The following is a 19,957-nucleotide window of genomic DNA, read 5'->3' on the forward strand; positions in this document are numbered from 1 at the left end:
TCTCTTTGTGCCACATTCAGTAAGAACTAACACAAAAAGCAAGGCTTTTCATTCCAATCTAAGAGGTAATAGTAGGCATTCTTTATGGATCTCAATAGGTACTCAAGTGAAGAAGCAGAAAAACAAAGCAAAAGTCATCTTGGCATTACCTCTATATCTTAAGGAACAGGCAAAGAATAAGTTGTCTTTTCCAGTGAAGGCATTGCCTACACTACATCATCGTACTGCAGGACAAGAGCTAACACTATCAAATAATATAGCCAGATCACATAAGAAGGAGCATAATTTTACGATCAGCATTTTGCAGTTTACAATCTGTTAAATGTCAGCCTTAAAAAGTTATGACTGGCATTGCACCCTAGCTTTGAATGGATGAGAATTGCTTCTCTAGCTTCAGATATGATACAATAATGCTTCCCATTCAACATTTCTATAGTAAAGAACTGATTTCTCAGAAGGTGTCAAAGAAATAAAGGACAGAGTACTGTATCACTCTCCTCCCCCTACAAAAGCCACATGACTTTGAATGGAAAGATGTTGGAGAGAGAGGAAGAGACTGAAGCAAGAGAGGGAACAGGATATGGATATGGATAACAATAAGGTGAATAATAGCTGTATCCTTTCTCCCTCCAAAACCACACTATCCAATCCATCAAGTCAGCCTAATGCTATAATACAGGTGTCACTTTAATGATCCAAATCCATTGCTTTGAATACTGGGAAGCTGGCACGTTTGATTTTCTGAATTCTTTTTAAAAACTGTTGTAATTCCCCTTTAAGGCATTACAGCAAATTCTATCTTGTTAATTGACTTTCCATATGCTAATCATGTTACACCACATTAAGTAATGCACTAATTGGTTTTAATGCTCTCACTTAGTGTGAAAAAAATGTGGCACACATAGGAACGTACAGACACATTTGTGTGTTTTTTTGTTTTTTTAAAAAATATTTTATTAAGGAATTTCTTGTTTTACAGAAGTGTAGTGCCTCGTATATATATATTTTTTTCATGTAACATTTTTACAAATCCGTTTCATTTGTTGAGGCATTAGGGGGAGAAGAAAAAAGAAAGGGGGTGGAGAGAGGGAGGATGGATGGGGGTGGGGTCGGGTGGCGCTGTTTCTATTATGTTTAATGTATGTAGAGTTTGGTGTCAGCGTTGCTTGTGTTGTTCACTTGAGTTCCTTTGGTGGTAAGAGAGGTTGGGGTTGGCCTAGGGTGTGATTGTTTGCTTGTGATTGGCTGTGGTGATCTTTGTTTTCGTGTGTGAGTGAGGTGGGTGGGTGTTTTGGATCAGGTTAGCCATATTGATTTGTATGCTGTTGGTGGATTATTGTCATTGTCCTGTTGGGCTGTGTATGTGATAAAGGGGAGCCATATTGATTTGTATGCTGTTGGTGGATTATTGTCATAGTCCTGTTGGGCTGTGTATGTGATAAAGGGGAGCCATACCGGGGTGAAGGCGTCTTCTTCTGTTTGTCCCCGTGTCAGTTTCAGTTTATTAGTTAACTTTTCTAGTAGGGCTGTTTCCCATACTATTTGGTACCATTGGTCCATGCTTACTCCTGACAGGTCTCTCCAGTGTCTGGTTATGGTGTTTCTGGCTGGTACAGACACATTTGTATAAGCAACAAACCTTCTGTACACGAAAGGTGTTAAACAGCAGTGAGGAGTGCCCATGGCTGTGGGACAGAAGTAACAGTAGGGAAAACACGAAAAAGTTGCATTATACTTCTTAGACAGTTCTCTACTGCTGGATTCTTTGGGTTCTTTTACTCCAGGGTACAGGGAAAGTTAGCACCTTAATTAGACATTAGAGGAAATACATTGGATGCCTGGGAGGAGTAATTATGGTTTGAATTTATACAAGGCAATCATCTTTAGGTTGTGCCTACTATTACATTGGCACTTGGAGAGAGCTATAAAATGGAACAGCCATGCTACAGCACAGAACTCTGTGCACAGCCTGGTGACAATCAGAAACATGAAGGAAGCTGAGCATTTTCATGGATCTGGTTTCCAGTGGCCCCAAGACACTGTATCTGTATATCTAGCAGGTGCTCCCAAAATCAAAATAGTAAGCTACCATGTGTGCACTCTTGACCAATAACCCATTTCCATCTTTTGCATCTTATCTTTCAACACATTTCCTTTTGTAAACCCAAGGAGTTGCAATAATTGTGAATCTCATTCTTAAATCCTGAACAACAACCCAGATTTGCATATCACCACACAGAAGCAGGCTTTCACATGTCAGCTAAACACCAGGCGGAGCGCATAAATCTGAGCACACTGGATCAGGAATTGTGAGTGCAGCATCCAACATATGAGCTATGTACATAGGGTACAGAGTTGTTGATGCACATACAATGCATGAGGTGTCCCTATGACCTTTCCATCTGACTTCTGATACAAATGGGACTGTTTGTTCCCATATGGCATGAGGTGACACATAATGTTATGAACAGCAAAATTTGCAGCAAAATTTGGGTGTTGTGCTCATTTATCTCTGGACTAAGACCTGAAATGTATCTGTATGAACCTGAACAACATTAAATGGAATTACTGTTGTTGTATGCTTTGGGGTAATTACAAGTATTTATCTTTGTGCCAAGTGACTTTTAAATTTCTTCCCAACAGAAGATACCACAGGAGTACACAGAACAGCCTGTTATGTCAATTTTAAAACAGAATAGCTTACCAACTGGAGGGATGAGAATCAGAATAAACTTTTACTTCCTTTGTAAGTTTATCTGAGTTTAGCCCTGCAGCAAAGTTGAGAATTGGAATTTAAACAATCCTGCTTCTGATGTATGAGAAACATTCAAATGGGAAGCAAAAAATACTTTGGAAAAGAAATAACTTCACACAGCACCATAGCTGTCAAGGGTCCCTTATTTGAAGGGACAGTTCCTTATTCCAGCGCCATGTCCCGCTGCTGTCCCTTATTGATGGATGTCCCTTAAATGTCGTCCCTTAAATTTCAAAGGAAGCAGCTCCTCTCCCTCCCTCCCTGCCAGCCAGGGAGGAGGGAGGCTCCAACTGTGTTGCTTGGCTGTGTTGCTCACCCAATAAGAAGTCTAAGAACGACTGCGGGGTGGAGCTTGCATGCCTTGTGTGTGGCTAGTTAATGCAAGCTGAGGGGGGTTTTGAATGCTGGATGCCATTTTGTTGCATGTGCTGCTGCAAACTCTGCAGTGCAAAGCCAGGCCGGGGAGCCATCTTAAGTTGAGGCTGCAGAGGCCTTGTGGTGCATGTGATTCAGATTCTATTCAGTTGAACCTCTGGTTACAAAGTTGGTTGGACAGTGTTCTTGAAGCTACCAGCATGAGTTTGACCAGACTGCAGGAGGACAGGAAGACTGGAGTGCCTGGAGCAGGTGAGGCTGCAGGTCCCTTATTTTGGCTGCTGGTCCCTTATTTTCAAGGCTGCTGGCCCCTTATTTTAAAGGCTGCTGGTCCCTTATTTTCAAATCTGTAAGTTGACAGCTATGCACAGCACATAGTTAAATTATGGAACTTACTCCCCCAAGGTGCTATTTCCATATTTTAACATTAGTAACATGGTTTGTTTACATAGCTTGTAACGGTTTCAGATGGCCCACTTGTCCAGGGCTGGCACCATTGTGGGGAAATCTAACAGCACCCCCAATGGCATCAGAAACCATTCAGAGAACAGGACACAAAACATTTTCCTTTTGCAGTGTGCCATTTCCTTTGTATTAAGATATCATAAGCTTTAGTGTGCCTTCTTTTCTGTGTAAAATGGGTGGCAGTCAGAGATGGTGACAGTACTCTCTGATTAAAAGGTTTAGCAACAGAAGCTGTGCATCAAGGTAAATATAAACTGAATTAAACAACATCAACAACACCCCCCCAACCATCTTTAATTCCTGTAGCAGCTTTATTTATGGAGAAAGTGTAAAAAGCACTTTCCCCCGTTGACATCATAGCATGAGCACAGTGTGTCAAATGATCTTGTGGAAAACTTAAGTCACCTAAACATTAAGGGTTGCTGGCATCAGCAGAAGTAATAGTATCCCAAACAATTACATTGTCTAGGTTCATGTGAGAACAAGCTTCAGTACTGGAATTCCAATGATAAAAAATGCAAATGTGGGACCCATTTGTGCCTACACATTTAATGCATAATGGAATAAAACATCTACTTTTGGCTTACATAGCACTTTGCACCTTATCTGCTACCATTAAAATGCATTAAATGGCACTAATAACGATGCACAATTGACCCGCATGGTGCTGCAGCATTTTCTAATCATCTCTACTTTCTCTCTAAATATGAAGAACAGTAATTATCAAACTACTACCTTCAGGCCTTCAGGGTATTAAGAACTAGAAACACATTAATTAGTTTCAACTACATGTTTCACAAACCTGGCCGCCAGTGGCTTCTGCCAAATATGTTAGCCCTTATTTAAAATGTATTTGCTACTGTTAGTTCCAGCTGTGAAAGATTAAAAAATGGCAGAAGAGAAAGAAAGGTCTTTGTTCCTGCTGGTTGTTTATAACTTAACAGGTCAGAGATTGGTTTTACCAGTTCTAGTTGGCTTTGCAAAAATACGTTTTTTAAAAAAATCTCCATCATAGCTGCGTTAACACCCTCTCATAAATAAAAGCAGTTTTCACACAGTGCAAGGTATTTCCACGTGGACTGTGGAGCAGGGATGCACTTTTAGACTCACCACTCCAAAAAATAGCAACTTCTTTCTGCAGCAACCACAAACTGTGTGTGGTTCTCTGCATAAAGCCCCCAGTGCGCAAGCTCCTGGTTGTGTGAGGGGCTCCGTGCATTCAGGACTTCCAGTTATGCGGGGCACTTTCTGTTGTAGAGCGCAGCTTCTATGGTGCTTTTGGGTGGTCTTTGACTAAGGGGTTGGGGCACTTCTAAAGTCTTTAAAAATTGTTACACACCTTCATGGGCGTAGCCAGGATTTTTGTGGGCAGGCCTTTTGTTGGGGAGGGGAGCAGGCCCTCAGTTTGCTACACCCATGCACACCTTTGCTCTGGGTCCTCACCTCCTTGCAAGTGGGGTGTGGGGGTTTACTGTCTTGCAACAGAAAATAAAGATCTCCCTTACTTTGAATGGTTCCTGCCTCCATTCATTCTTCTCTGACCAATAATGGACTTAGGAGATACTGGGTCCCTTGTTGAGGAGTTGGGCTGTAAATGCCAACCCCAAATTTTTCTTATCTCACACCTAATGCAAGGGACTTGGAGAGAAGGGCACTTGTGAATGTCAAACAAACAAACCCTGGCTTCAAATGTTCTGAACTAGAGGAAGCACATGTGAGTTCTAGTCATGCTTTCAGTGTATTGCACAAAAAGGAACTTGCCAGGATAGATAGGAAGATAGATATGCAAGCTCTGGACATGGACGCACTTTGCACATTTTTTATCTTGGGTGGCAAACTGAAGCTGATGGCCTCACTCTTTTCAATAGGAATCTGCTTGCTCTTATCCTTAGCAGGCCCCGCTCTGCATCTATCCTCCTCCCAAATAATCTTCAGCGATTAGGCAAGTTGCTTTTTAACATTGCAAGGCAAGGCCTCCTCTCTCAATCCAAGCTTTGGAAGTCTTTCAGATTTTTTTACAATGGCATTGTGATGGAAATAAACAATCTTTACTAGAGGGCTTTTGGATGATTTAGTTTTGCCTTATCTTTCCTGATGGTTTACAGGCAATGTCTCTGTTTCTGTGGATTCTGCTATGATTATTTATTGTATCTGTATGTTCATGTGTGCATATGTGTGCATGTGCATGTTACACACTTTCAGGCTGCTTGGTGTGAAATGAACAGAAAACCAGAAGATAATATTTTCAAAATAAACAATTGCTACATGTATAGCAATGTTTCCTACAAGATACACACAGCACCTTTAAACACAAATTGTGTGCCTTCCCCCAAGTTCTCACATGTATCTGTGTTTACAGGAACACATCTCAGCCATATTTTATGGCTTTGCTGCAGGAAACAGCAGTAAGTGTAAAGTGGCTGGGGCAACCCAGTCAGCTGAGTGGGGCAAAAGTAATAATGCCACCAACAGTGTTGGGCAATTGCTGGCTATTTCTCTAAATGTAAATGAGAATGTTTACTTCTGCCTAAGACAACGTATTAGCTGAGTAGCTCCCACGATTGCATACATTCTATTTTGGTTCTAAGTCAGGAGTCTGGAGTCAGGCCAACTGCAAGGCATCTTCTTGCTCTGAAAAACTGTTTTTTAATTTTAGAAATTTACATGCACCGATTAATTTTGAGATTCTGACTCTTGGGTTTTTGAGTCTCTGGTACAAAGAGAGGAGTAGCTCTCCATTCCTAGGTTCTGCCCTAAATTGTTTACAACTCAAACTAGCTGCTAGTTAGTGCATTATTACTTCCTTTGTGGAGGCAAAGACAGGAGCAGAACTGTTTAATACACAAGATCCAAGAAGTGTACAGAGTTCAAAGGGGCTTCCTTCCCAATTATTGCATCTAGCACACCAAGCTTCAAGTGAATATTTTAGACTGAGATATGTTCATGGTCTGGCTCCTCAGCTTTCAATTTATTTGTGATAGATTCAAAGGCAAGTAGTCCTACACTGTTACTCCTATTTTTAAGATGTACCAAGCTATCAGCTTTCATTCTTTTCCAGAATTATTTCCAGCTTCCTTCATTCTTCGATAGATAGCAACTGTACTACTGTGTTTGTGCACACGCACACACATATTTTGGCAAAAGATGGATGCTCTCCCCAGATTCTCATGCTACATTTACTGCATGATTGGTTTGTTTATGACTATCTTAAAGCATTTAAGCAGAGTTGGAAATAAAGAGAAACAATGTCTGAATCTGTATGCCTATTAAGCAAACAAATCAGAAATGCACACAATTCAGGAGATATTTCACTGTTGATGGGTTTGAAAATCCTTTAGAAGATAATGCTGAGCTTAGCGGAGTGCAATACAAAAACTCCATTAGTATAATAATAGGTTTGTCTGCTGGCACTGTATTCCCAGATACAGTGCATTAAATGTCATTTAACTGTTCCAATAAATTCAGGCTCATGGGTGCAATTGATAAGCATTTTCTCCCTGTTTAAGAATGGAAGAGGAAAGAGTAATAAGGTGGATCAATACACAATGCAAGGACATAATGAGCAGTTAATGTGTCAGGGACAGAACTAATATGAAAAATCATTATTAACTTAATTGTTTTTGAATTATAATTTAGTAAAAAATGATCTTTGGAATTAATAGTTAATTTATTACATACAGTTACATTAGTGTACAGTTAAAATTTCAAGAGAACGATTACCAGAGCTCAGTTTCCAAATGGGAAAAGAGCTCTTGCAACTAAACCAAAATGAATGTGCTCCAGTGACAGATCTGAACTCATAAACAAAGCTGTTAGCACTGTGTTTTAAAAGGAAAGCTCAATGTTTCCAGTGTTTTTGCAAGTTAGTGTGAAAGACATGAGTGCATTAAGAGGCTCCCTAAAGAATCATAACTTTTGGTTATGGAAGGGTGAGTTTTCAGAGGGATTGATGTTTTCACAACTCAGCTGCTTTCAACTAAACATTTCCAAGTGGAAGGTGTTTTTTAAGGGCATGGTTTAATTTACTTCCTACAGCTTTGGCTAAGCTGCAGCATTCCAGTTAAGTGGTATCTAAGTAAATTAAGTACAGAGTCCCAACATCCACCAGACTGAAACAGACAGAGGAATTCTGTTTGCCTGTTGAATTATCTGCAAGATAGCAGGCTCTCTGCAAAATTCTTATGGGGTACTATCACTTATCACAATTTTCAAAACTTCTCACTTCTGTGTTAGGGTTGCCTAACACTGCTTCTGACTGCAGTATTCCAGCTATGTCCGGGAAATTCCAGACATATGGCAACCCTTAATTTATGCACAGTGTTTCAGACTGCCCAGTGATACTTGTCCACACTGGAGTTTACTGTATGTTTGCAGCTGTTTACATTCCCATTTCATCTGCATAGTACCCATGACGTTACACTCACATTATCAGTCTTGATGCTTTCTCCCTGCAAATTCAGATTTACCAGAATACAGCAATAATCTAATGAACTGGGGGAAATGGGCTCCAAACCTCTGCACTAGAGATAACAGACTATTTATTTTGCTATTTGGGGTGGGTTCAATCCCTCATATTTGTACAAAACCAGAAAGCTGCACAAGAAAACCACATTAAAAGTTTTTACAACAGATACTGCAATAATAAAATAGTGTGTGCTTTTCAATTTCCCCCCACCCATGCTGTGGTATGCCCTTGAATGGAAAATATTTGTGTGTGTGTTTATGTGTTTGTTTCTTTTGAACCCTCAGATTTGCACAAAACCAGAAAACTGCAAAAGTGTATGCTGAGCATTTACCATTGCCCAACTGTGCTTTTCAGCAATTCCTGAACAGGGTGATTTTTTAAAACAAATAAAGTGTGTGTACAGCTATCAGCACACATTGCATGTCAGTACTTAACTGGCATACTAGAACCAACAAATTAGAAGGTGGGGATAAACACAGCAGGGAACGCCTGTTGGCATGAGCAGGAAAAGACTGAATTTGCTTTTCATATACAAATTCAAATATGGGTGGGTGTGGACCAATCAGGTCTCATTTGAATGCAGGGGAATGGATTGTCAACTGAATTATGCTCAAATATAGACAAGCTTCTTGACTGAGATCCTATACCTCCGTCTGGTTTGGTCGGGGGAAGTTAGCAGAAAAAGGCTCATATTGCCTGTGGTACTTTTAACAGGGAATGGTGCAAGCAAGTCTATCCACATTATATGGGGCAAGTCAGCCAGATGGGCAGGGTACAAATACAACAACAAAAAACAAACAACAGTTCCTTTCTTTTTTTTACACTGTTATATACAGAGCTCATTCAGCTTTCTTTACTGAAGCAGGAGTTCTCCTTTCTTTGTTTTAACTTTCTCCTTCCTTTTCCATAAACCTCCTGTTCACCTTCATATACAGTATCTGTTCCTTCAATGAGTTCTCACAGTTCAAGGAACCACTCTTTTAAAGCTCATTTGAAATTCAGTGCTCCTTTCCCTGTGCAACTCAGCCACTTTCTCCCTTCAAATCTTTCCTGGAAAGCTTCATTCCCTGTTGCTTACAAATGTATTCATTGTATATCATTTTCCAATACAGTGCATGATATAAGCCATGTGAAATAAATTGTATCTTTTTCTGTTTGCAGAAATCTCAGTCCAAGATTTCAAGCAGACATACACAGCAAAATAATAATTAATAGACACAAAATGTTTTTGCTGTGTTGCCTTCTGAACCAGAAAATATTCTTCACTGATTTCAACTGAGAGTCTGGCCCTTTCTTCTCTGGCCCTTTCTTCTCTCCCTCCTCCACCCATCTGTTAATAATGTTAACCTTTGAGCAACTACCTTATGTTAAAAGTCCAACAAAGTAAACAACGAGGAGCCAATCTGAGGAAGTATTGGAGAGCCATTGCCAGTAAGGGTAGATAGTATTCACTGAGTTAGGCAGATCACAATATTCACTCTGTACAAGGCAGCTTCCTTTGTTCCTATGGTCCAGGGTGTCAGGGAGAGGCAAACGGGCAATGAGGAAAGGACAGAAATCAGCAGTTATAGGGAGCCTAGAGAGATTATCAGCAGCCAGTCGTCAGAGAGTCAGTCTGAAGAAGAGGGGGAGGAGGAGTGTGAGCCTGGGACTAGTCACGCTGTACACAGAGGAAATAAGGGGAGGAGTCTTCGCAGGTTTGCATGCTGGGTAAAGAAAAGGAGGAAATAACTTTAGTGGGAGCAACTGCGCACAGGAGGAAGGAGGTTAATGGAAACGCTGGAGATGTACATTTGAACTTTGTCAAATAAATCAATTGTTTGGAACTGGCTGGGAGCCCGGAGTCTAATCTATGGCCAGCTGGACAGCACTAAGCCTCTGACACAGAGGTCAGCAAACTTCTTCAGCAGGGGGCCGGTCCACTGTCCCTCAGACCTTGTGGGGGCTGGACTATATTTTGAAGAAGAAAAATGAATGACTTTGATGTGCTTTCGAACTGCTAGGTTGGCGGTTGGCAGGAGCAGGGATCGATCAACAGGAGCTCACCCTGTCACAGGGATTTGAACCGTCGACCTTCCGATCGGCAAGCCCTAGGCTCAGTGGTTTAGACAACATCGCCACCTGCGTCCCTATTCCTTAGGTTACATGTGCTAAATAGGGCTTCCCCATGAAACCCACAGGCTTCCTCCTGACCACATACCCCACACAGCAATAACCCATGGCAGCAATTTTGGGCTTTTTTCAAGCGTAATCGCCATGTAGAGATGAACTTTTCTGGGGAGTCTGCTCCTGTAGCCCAACCCTTTCTATGTGCTCCATGTTGCCCCACACGCTATTTATCCTTGAAAAACAAGTGTTTAGCATTCTGTGGCATGCTTAGTCCTTGATGCGCTCAAGGTGGTTTTCCCCACCACCACCATTAACACATTTTATTCCTAAAGAAGTTTTGCACTTCTGCAAATCTTAAGGTTTCCCTGAGCCTTGCAATACCACCCTGTGCGTATGGTGCCATTATGGCTGTATAAGGATCCACACATTATGAGTTCTCTATGGGTATAGATTTATCCTCTGTGAACATGCCCACCTCATTCTGAAAGCGATTTAAGGTAGTGGCTATTCACAACAAACATGACAGCAAATTTCATAAGTGAATTAAGTGTCCTGTGATGAAATATTTTATTTTGGGTGTCGTGATCAGAGTGTCAATCAACTATTATTGGAAGAGAATTAATCAACCCACCATAAATGCCGCATCACCCATTTCATTGTCCCACCACCACCACACACTCAAATGTGCAAGGCAGCAAGATGTAGTTGATTGCCTTGACAGGGATTTGCAATTGGCGACCTTTCACTTTGATCTCCATAAGAACCTAAACTTAACAATGAATAAACAATCATGTGTAAAATGCAAGGTTATGTGTACGGTTCTATAAAATTACTACTTTGGGGTTCCTTGACTCATTAACCTACAAATCCTGAAAAACAGCCACAGTTTTAAGGCAATCTTCTTCACAATAAAATAGAACGATCCCTGCTGTGGAAGCTCACCAGGACATTGTAAAATATAGTTAGGCTCTGCTAAAAAACTAATTTAATTTTTTTGTTTGGTTCAGATTAAAAATGCATGAACTCTGGGCTAAGCAAGCTAGAAATTAGATCTGCAGGGTGAAAGGCTATATTTCATGGGTGTTATGATAACTTCTGCAAATTAAAAGGAAAAGATCTGTTTCCCACTAGAAATTGTCAACAATTTTACTGTGCTTCTACAGAGATAATTTGGCAGTTTCTCACATTTCATCTTAATTGTCACAGAATTACTCTGATAACTGACTACAGCGGCTTTCAGAAGAAACATTTACTCAACTAGAGTTTGGATTGTTTGAATATATTTACTGAACAGCTAAAACATTTCAACCGAGGATACCTAATCCTGGAACACGTCTGCTCAACAGCTATCATTTAATTCTACAAATATTCCTTTTCTAGGACATATTTATTTTCCAGGACACTGCTTACTGTTCTCAAAACAAGCTATTACACTCGCAAAGGTTATCTACACTGATTTTGCCATCGTTTTGAATCCTTGGACAAGTTTATGCCTTGACAACTTGAAAGAATGATGCATTTAAGGAACTAGAAAGAAACTCACAATAAACTGATAAATCTGCATAGTAAATATGAAAGACTGGGTAAATTTGACACACCGAGAAGACAGAAGAATACTTTTTTAATGGTGACTGTACTTTGAAACTGTATAAAGGCTTCTCAGGTTCAGCCTATCAATAAGCTGATTTGCATGTTTGTAAGCACTAAAAGCTGGGGTGGGGAACCTCTGACCCATGTTCCTTTGCTGGGCCAACAGTGCACCAGCTGATGGGTAGTAGGAGCAGGTAGGTATGAGTCATGCAGGGAGGTTTGCAAAGCATAGGGCCAACATTGCCCCTTGTGAACCCTACTCAAGGGATTTTAATAGGTGAATGGAACTCTAAGTGCACTCCCAACTCTTCCCTTGTTTGAATTCAAGCACTTTCCATCCTGTATCTTAGAAAGACAGCATGGTTTCCTCACTGTTAAAAGTAGCACTTGCAAACCTTTGATTGTTTACACATTTTTTTAAATAAAATATACATTAGGGCAGAAGGGGAACTATGAACATCACAATGAATCCATAAGATGCTGTCAGGCTATTGCTCTTCCAAGCATAAACAATTTCTTTTGACAAAATGAAGGCAAAACAAATACAGGCAGAAAACAAACTGGAAGATACTTGTTACTGGCAGGTATTTTATGTTCAATTATGTTAAAATTACTGCTCGATAGCCAACTAAGTCATACTCAGAAGTCCAATGATTTCAATGAGTGTGTTCTTCTGGCAGAGATGAGGGATGCAGATTGCAGATTGCAGAAATCTTGAACTAAGGAGAACAAGGTATGGCACAGGGCACATCAAGATCCAGCAGAAAAGGGTCAGAAAAATCTCAAACTGATGTCTGAAGTAGAAAAATTATTATTAGAAAAGATTATTAATAGAAATGTGTCCAACTTATTTTGATGTACAGTGGTACCTCGGGTTAAGTACTTAATTCGTTCCGGAGGTCCCTTCTTAACCTGAAACTGTTCTTAACCTGAAGCACCACTTCAGCTAATGGGGCCTCCTGCTGCCGCTGCGCCGCCAGAGCACAATTTCTGTTCTCATCCTGAAGCAAAGTTCTTAACCTGAAGCACTATTTCTGGGTTAGCGGAGTCTGTAACCTGAAGCGTATGTAACCTGAAGCGTATGTAACCTGAGGTACCACTGTATTGCCTTCTGGTGTTTGTATTCCATTTATTGTGGTATTTTACTTAATTATCTTGGCTAAATTTTCAAACCCCAAGAATATCTAGCTAATCATTTGTTAACCCCTCCTCCTTTAGTAAGGTAATTTCCCCACCTTCTTAGGAAGTGGAAGGATCAAAAGGTAGCTGGAAAGGTGGTGATTATCAGGTTTTTCAAGTGTTCGGTTGGAGCACTTGGAAAGTGAAGTTCATTTTCAGGTTCACTCAGGAAAGTTCACTCAGGAAAGTGAAGTTCATGTGTATCTGAAGAAGTGTGCATGCACACGAAAGCTCATACCAAGAACTAACTTAGTTGGTCTTTAAGGTGCTACTGGAAGGAATTTTTTTTGTTTTCATTTTCAGGGTAAGCCTATCCCTGATCACCCCTAATTACTGTCCACTCAAAACAGATCAACCTTCTTTTTATGAAAGCTCAATAACTTTCATTATGTTTGCTAGAGCAGTGTGTAAAATAATAGTTAAGGAAACACTTTGGGTTCTTTTTTGCTTTCAAGTTCTTTGATTTACACCAATCAATACTTAACAGCAGCAAAAAATGAGAATAAATGCTCTCATCTTTAGGTAACTGGAAGTGGTGTCTTTCCAAAATATGAGAAAGGCAGTTTATTAAGGCAAAAGATTTCTCTAGCAAGCACTGCCAAGTCTCTTCAGTAGTTCACAAATGGCCACACTTCATTTTGCAGAAATTTTATGTGCTGGGGATGAAATTCTTAGAAAAATGCCATACAAATAAGGGTTTGATGTTGGAGGGGAACTGATGTTTGCAAAAGAACTGAAATGCAGAAGCAAGGAACCAAAGCAAAGCCTTTTCTTTACGCACAAGCCTATCACATGTCACATTAAATAAAAAATAAGCTATGAAAACCACACCAGCTCCTATTAAAAATAATTGGCATAAGCCAGATGACTGTTCTGAAGCACACGTGCAAATACATTTGCTCCTTTATTATACAGATTTGTGGAATCTGAGATATACTCTCTTATGTCTCAGAGAGCACAGCTGCAATTCCTTTTCTGCTAAGTGACCAAGGAATACATTGTATGACAAATTGCAGACTAACTGAATGACCCACATCCAGTTCTAGTGCTATATTTAAACAGCTTTAAAATATAAGCCAGAATCCATAGGCCTAAACACACATGCAGAGTAATTGCAAATGCACACATGCAGAGCAATTACATATGCATACTGTATGCATGCACACATGCTGATTTTCCATTTTAGAACAACCTAATATGTTCCAGATAGCCATCTAGCCTTGCTCTAGAATGCAAGGTACAGTGGTACCTCGGGTTACAGACGCTTCAGGTTACAGACTCCGCTAACCCAGAAATAGTACCTCGGGCTAAGAACTTTGCTTCAGGATGAGAACAGAAATCGTGCTCCGGCGGCATGGCAGCAGCAGGAGGCCCCATTAGCTAAAGTGGCGCTTCAGGTTAAGAACAGTTTCAGGTTAAGAACGGACCTCCGGAACGAATTAAGTACTTAACCCGAGGTACCACTGTACTGGGAAGGTTCTTGAACCAGGAGTCCCAGGAGTCAGCCTCCAGTACCTTATATTCTGGACCATTAAATTGGTTTTGAAAACAGACCTGGGAGGCTTAGCTTTGAGCTGCAAGGGCACCATCAAGTCTGTAGTATCATGCAACCTGAGTCTTCAGTCAACTGACTCCAAAAGCATCTTTTTTTTTAATTAATTGCACATGCAGAGTGCTGAAAAAGTGCTGGATAAGACAACTGTAGCAGCCATGGTCACCACCACTCTCCCTATTGCCCCTGGGCAACCCTGACATGTATCTCAAAGGTGAGGCACGATGCTGCTGGAAACACCTCATCAAAGCAGAAGCCTGACCAAAAACTAAAGAAAAGGACCTCTCTTCTTTTGGGTGGGTGCCAATTACTGAAGTAATGAAGGGGATAGCTTGCAATAGCCTCTAACTGCTTACAGGAGAAGTGGTCACTAGTCAGCATCAAAGGAGCACCACCACCTACAATGCTCTGGGCATTCCATTTAAATTTTGTTGGGGGTGGGGAATTAAAGTTGCTAGAAGAATATGATGTGATACTCATCTTCTGTCAATGCCCACAGTACCACAAGCAAAAACAGCTTCCCAGCATCAGCTTCTACCTAATAAGACTGCAAGAAGAAGAGACAAGCCTCACAGGAAGCCATGGATAGCACCTTGCCCAGTACCCTCTTCAAAGCAGGACCCTGCCCTGAGCCGAGTGCCTCTCTATGCTCCATCAGATTGTTACTATTGATGTTTGATGTTTTATTATGTTTTTATGTGTTGGAAGCCACCCAGAGTGGCTGGGGCAACCCAGCCAGATGGGTGGGGTATAAATTAATAAATAATAATTGTCATCATCCTCATGTTTCCTCTTCCCTCCTTAATTCAACACTTTACATTAAATACAGGAAAGTGTGGTTACCAGGAGTAGAACAAACTAGCATGATAAACCATGGTTTGAAGTTGTTCAGGTCTTGGTTACCATAGTTTCCTGGATCAGATGTAATGGGAAACTATGGTCAATTAACCCAAGAAAAACTGAATCCTGGAATACTGAGAAGAGAACGGGCATTACAAATACAGATTGTGCAATCACATGGGTTTTGCAAGTTACAGCTGAAAACCCTGAGATATATACATTCAAACCAGAACATACCCATGCGGTTATCAGAATTTTCCTGACAACTTGCTATTCAGCAGCTCCATCATTGAACAGCTTTGTAAAACTATAAAAAAGATATGCAGCACCAACATTATTTCTGTGGAACAACAACAAGTCAAACTAAAAGGCAAAAGTAAAACTAATCTGATTAGATCACTAGAGACAGTGCAAACTGAGTGAAGATTTATTAAGGAGGTAGGCTCGTTCACACCAGGTCATAATTGTTAGCCTAGTCAGCTTAATAGACATTGATGGGTACATCCCAGTTATATGAGGAAGAAATGTCAGCCATTAATAAATCCTAGGCTCCCGCTCTGACATCAGCACCAAACATGGCCTTAAGAAAATCACTTCTCTCATCTATAAAAGGAGCACAGTTATGATGCTTACTAGCCTGGTAGAGAGATGGGAGGATTAATTCATTAATATTTATAACGCAGTGAAGTATAAGCTGCATAAACACAAACCATACCAATCAGATATCTTAAGTGGATGGCCTTTTCAATTATCTTAATACAAATGTGCTATATGAGGAAGCTGAGCAGCCCGTGGTCCCTTCATTATCAATCATCTGCATGCAAATAGAGACTTAGTGCAATTTTCTACAGGACGTTCACTCTTAAGTCTTGTTAAGCAAGAGAGTTAACAATGCAATCCATCAAGCACAACCTCCATCCATTCAGGAGGAGGTAGCGGTGTCAGTTTGCTACAACAAAAACAAAAAAAGAGTCTTGCAGTACCTTAAAGACTAAAAGAGTTATTGCATCATAAACTTTCATGGACTAGAATCCACTTGATCAGATGCATGAAGTGTTATACTCAGCTGGCAGATATATATTATATAGAGAGACTGTAAACAGTGAGGCCAAACACTTTGAAACGCAAGAGGCACAGTCCATGACATTACGATGCAAAGCTCAAATACAGAGAAGATAAACATAGTAAAAATTAAGAGTGGCAACAATTAGCACTAACATTACCTTTCTACCTTCAGGAAGCTAATATAAAACCTGTATGTAGTGAGAAATAGGAGCAGCATGCATGAGATTCATCCAAGTCTCAGCATTACCAGGCAATTCTCCCTACTGCACCTTGAAAAAATTTAAGGCACAAGCCACTAGAACGCCCTCACATATACAGTACAAGAGGACTTCTGTTGGGTAGTTTCCTTAGGCGACATAAATAGGAGAATCGTATTTGCATTGGAAAGCTGCTTCCTTTTCCTTTCTCAACATTATTGTTTCATTTCTTCTATTGTTTTCTCTTTCCCCCCCTTCCACCCACCTCAAATCCGGCCTCTACATTTTCTGTTTCCATTCAAGCATTGATAATTACTTCCCAATGTGCTGTAACAAATGGCAACCATGATCTAGCCATTAAAATCTGTAATTGAAGTATTTCTGAGACATAGCAATTGCATGGTTTGCATTTATTTCCTGCCTGCATTTAATTAGATTGTTATCTGTCAATATGTACTAATATTTCATGTGTTATGTTTTAAAATGAACCATGCTGGTATGTGAAGGATAGCATATGCCACTTAATTGGAAAGACACTGACAAGTGTGGAGGGGGTGGGCAGCTGCAAGTTATAAACCTGGGCAAGTAGGGGTTGGAGGGGAGATCAGATGTTCTAGTGTAAATACGACCTCTCTCTGCCAAGACACATGGAATTTACTTTTATCTTATATGTAAATAAAACATTCTTTTTAATACAATTAGAAACTCATCTATGGTAATTTTGATATAACTCACTTATTTGATGACATAGAAAGTCAACAAAGTTACACAACTTTTGCTTCTAATCTGTTTTCTTTCTCTCCCAACCATTTCCTGATCTTATCTATTTTATTTTACAGTACAGTGGTACCTTGGGTTACATACGCTTCAGGTTACAGACTCCGCTAACCCAGAAATAGTACCTCGGGTTAAGAACTTTGCTTCAGGATGAGAACAGAAATTGTGCGGTGGCTGCGCAGCGGCAGCAGGAGGCCCCATTAGCTAAAGTGGTACCTCAGGTTAAGAACAGTTTCAGGTTAAGAACGGACTTGCAGAACAAATTAAGTTCTTAACCCGAGGTACCACTGTACTTAAAATATTTAAAAGCTTTCCAAACTTTTCATGTTGGTGACACACTTTTTAGACATGCATCATTTCTCAACACAGTAGTACTTCAGTTCCACATCATTTTGCGACACAGTAATTCAATTTTACCAGCAAAACAGAGGTTAAACTAACCACTTTCCAGCCCCGGAAGGAGCCTGGGGAGCGTTTGCACGACACATAGTTTGGAAAGCTCTGCTCTCAAACAACCATAGACTGCCAGGCATTTTCAGTCCCCACACTATCCCAGTTTAATACAGGTGAGTGGCAACCGCTGAAAGCTGTGTGCCTATGTGTGTGATGGTATCTCAATTATTCTTTGTACAGTGCCATCAGTGAAGGAGCAGGGGATAAGAACATTCCCAAGCAAATCTGCCATTAACAGCTAGGAGTGATACCAGCTTTACAGAGCTACGATAAAGCTGCTATAGCTCCTGGCTTTGAAAGGCAGATTTCCTTAGGAATATTCATGGTTCCTGCTGAAAAGTTAAGTGTGTCACTAATACAGCACCTGGTGCTCTTGCAGGAATCATTAAATAATGATTCTGGACAAATGTAGGTTCTGATTTTCTGAAAAAGAATGTTAACTATAAAGATATATCTGAGATTCTGATTGGATCAGAGAACACTAAACTGTGCTTCTTACAGTTTCTATAATGAAGCTCCCTAACAAAACTACAGTGTTAGCTGCCTACACCTACTTCCAATGTATATCTTTCATCTACTTCAGTAGTCTATGAGATAAGACCAAAGGAGAACAGTAAAATCAGCACAATATGGGCAATAGGAAGATCTGGGAGCCTGAAGAGCTCTGTCACAGAAATGCCCAGTTTTATTTTTTTTCCAACAGATCTGAAGCTGAGCTGAAACAGCTATTGCCATTTCAGCTCTGTTAATTTTCTGAAAGATGACCAAGCCCTAAAGATTTTTAATGCCCTACTAAAAGCTTCTAAAATAATTGTAGGCTCGTCTGGATGGCATAGCAACAGCAAGAAGACAATTCATAAGTCCAGCTCCCTCACCACAAAGTTGTCAGTGACAGATAACGTTCTAACACTAAAAGACTGGCACATACACATATATGGCACATCTTTATTAAAAGCAATCAAAGGTTTCTCTTTTTGACTTCTTAGACATTTTGGGGGAACCCTGACCATTTAAAGATGAGAAAGTAAGGAGGGCCCTAGTGGGTCAACCCAAAAGGCCCACTTGTATTAGCATTCTGTTCTCACCAAATGCTATGCAAAGCCCCCAAGCAGAAGATGAGCACAATCACACTCTCCTCAGTTGTGATCCTCACCAACTGGTAATTAGGGACACATTGTTTTGGATACTGAACACTAGTAGATTTTTATCGTTGTTTTCCATAAATATTCCCTCCTGCCTACACTAGTAGATTTTTATTGTCGTTTTCCATGAATATTCAATATTCCATCTTGCCTAATGGCTAAATTTATTTGACTAGACTAATTGATCAAAACGTATTTTGTTGTGACCAATCAACTGAGAATCCTTTTTAATACATGTATTTTTAAAGCTGTAAGTGGAAGGAATCCTCTTAAAATAACACTTCCCCTTTTGTCATGTGCATGAGAGAATGCCTTTTCTTTGGCACCTGCTATGACCCAGGTCCATAGATAGGCTGCCCCCGCCAAAAAAAATTACTGTTGTATTAGAGTTTTAAATAAATTCAATAGAGACAAATGCAGACTTTGTCATTTAGCAGTAGAATGGGGAATCAAATGCACAGGAATAGCATGGCAGAAAGAAGTGCATGTAAAAAAAGAATGTTGAAATTGTAGTTGGCACAATCACAACATGATGAGCAGTTTGCTGTTACTGCAATGAAGCCTACTATGAACATAAAGAATGCATTAGTCTTTAAGGTTCCATGAAATTCTTGGGACAGGCAGATGAAAAAAGTAAGATGCTATCTGCACGTTGATGGCATTTCAGCCCCAAACCTCTGAATGACTTCTCCCAGCAGGTTCATTGTAGATGTTAAAAAGCATGGGCTTACTACCGATTAATGGTTCTTACTTGCTTGCAGTGATAGCAGGGGAAACCTCACTCAATATTTGTTTTACCATTAGGCGTGCAGAGTGCAACAAATCTGACAGGTGAACACAGAAATTATCTTTTTTTTTTTTTTTTTTTTTTTTTTTTTGCAAAGGCAAGTTTACAGCAGTTAAGGTATAAGCCTTTTCTGATTACAAGACCGGATAGGATCAAAATCTGGGACACTTCTAGGAAAATCAATAGTGAGCTTGCTTTGTGTACAT

At 40.2% G+C, this 19,957-nt stretch overlaps 1 protein-coding gene and 1 long non-coding RNA gene across 4 annotated transcripts in view; one reads left to right on the top strand and one right to left on the bottom strand.

Moving 5' to 3' along the window:
• The window catches only part of NKAIN3 (sodium/potassium transporting ATPase interacting 3), a 193,878-nt gene that overhangs the window by 163,418 nt on the left and 10,503 nt on the right, over positions 1 to 19,957 (bottom strand). The gene's annotated exons all lie outside the window — the stretch shown is intronic.
• LOC144328699 (uncharacterized) lies at positions 3,214 to 15,269 on the top strand. The gene is made up of 2 exons (XR_013393920.1): positions 3,214 to 3,382; positions 14,990 to 15,269. It is a non-coding gene; the product is annotated as an uncharacterized LOC144328699 (long non-coding RNA).

Source organism: Podarcis muralis, chromosome 8 (assembly GCF_964188315.1).
Source record: "Podarcis muralis chromosome 8, rPodMur119.hap1.1, whole genome shotgun sequence".
In the NCBI taxonomy this organism is placed as follows: Eukaryota; Metazoa; Chordata; class Lepidosauria; order Squamata; family Lacertidae; genus Podarcis; species Podarcis muralis.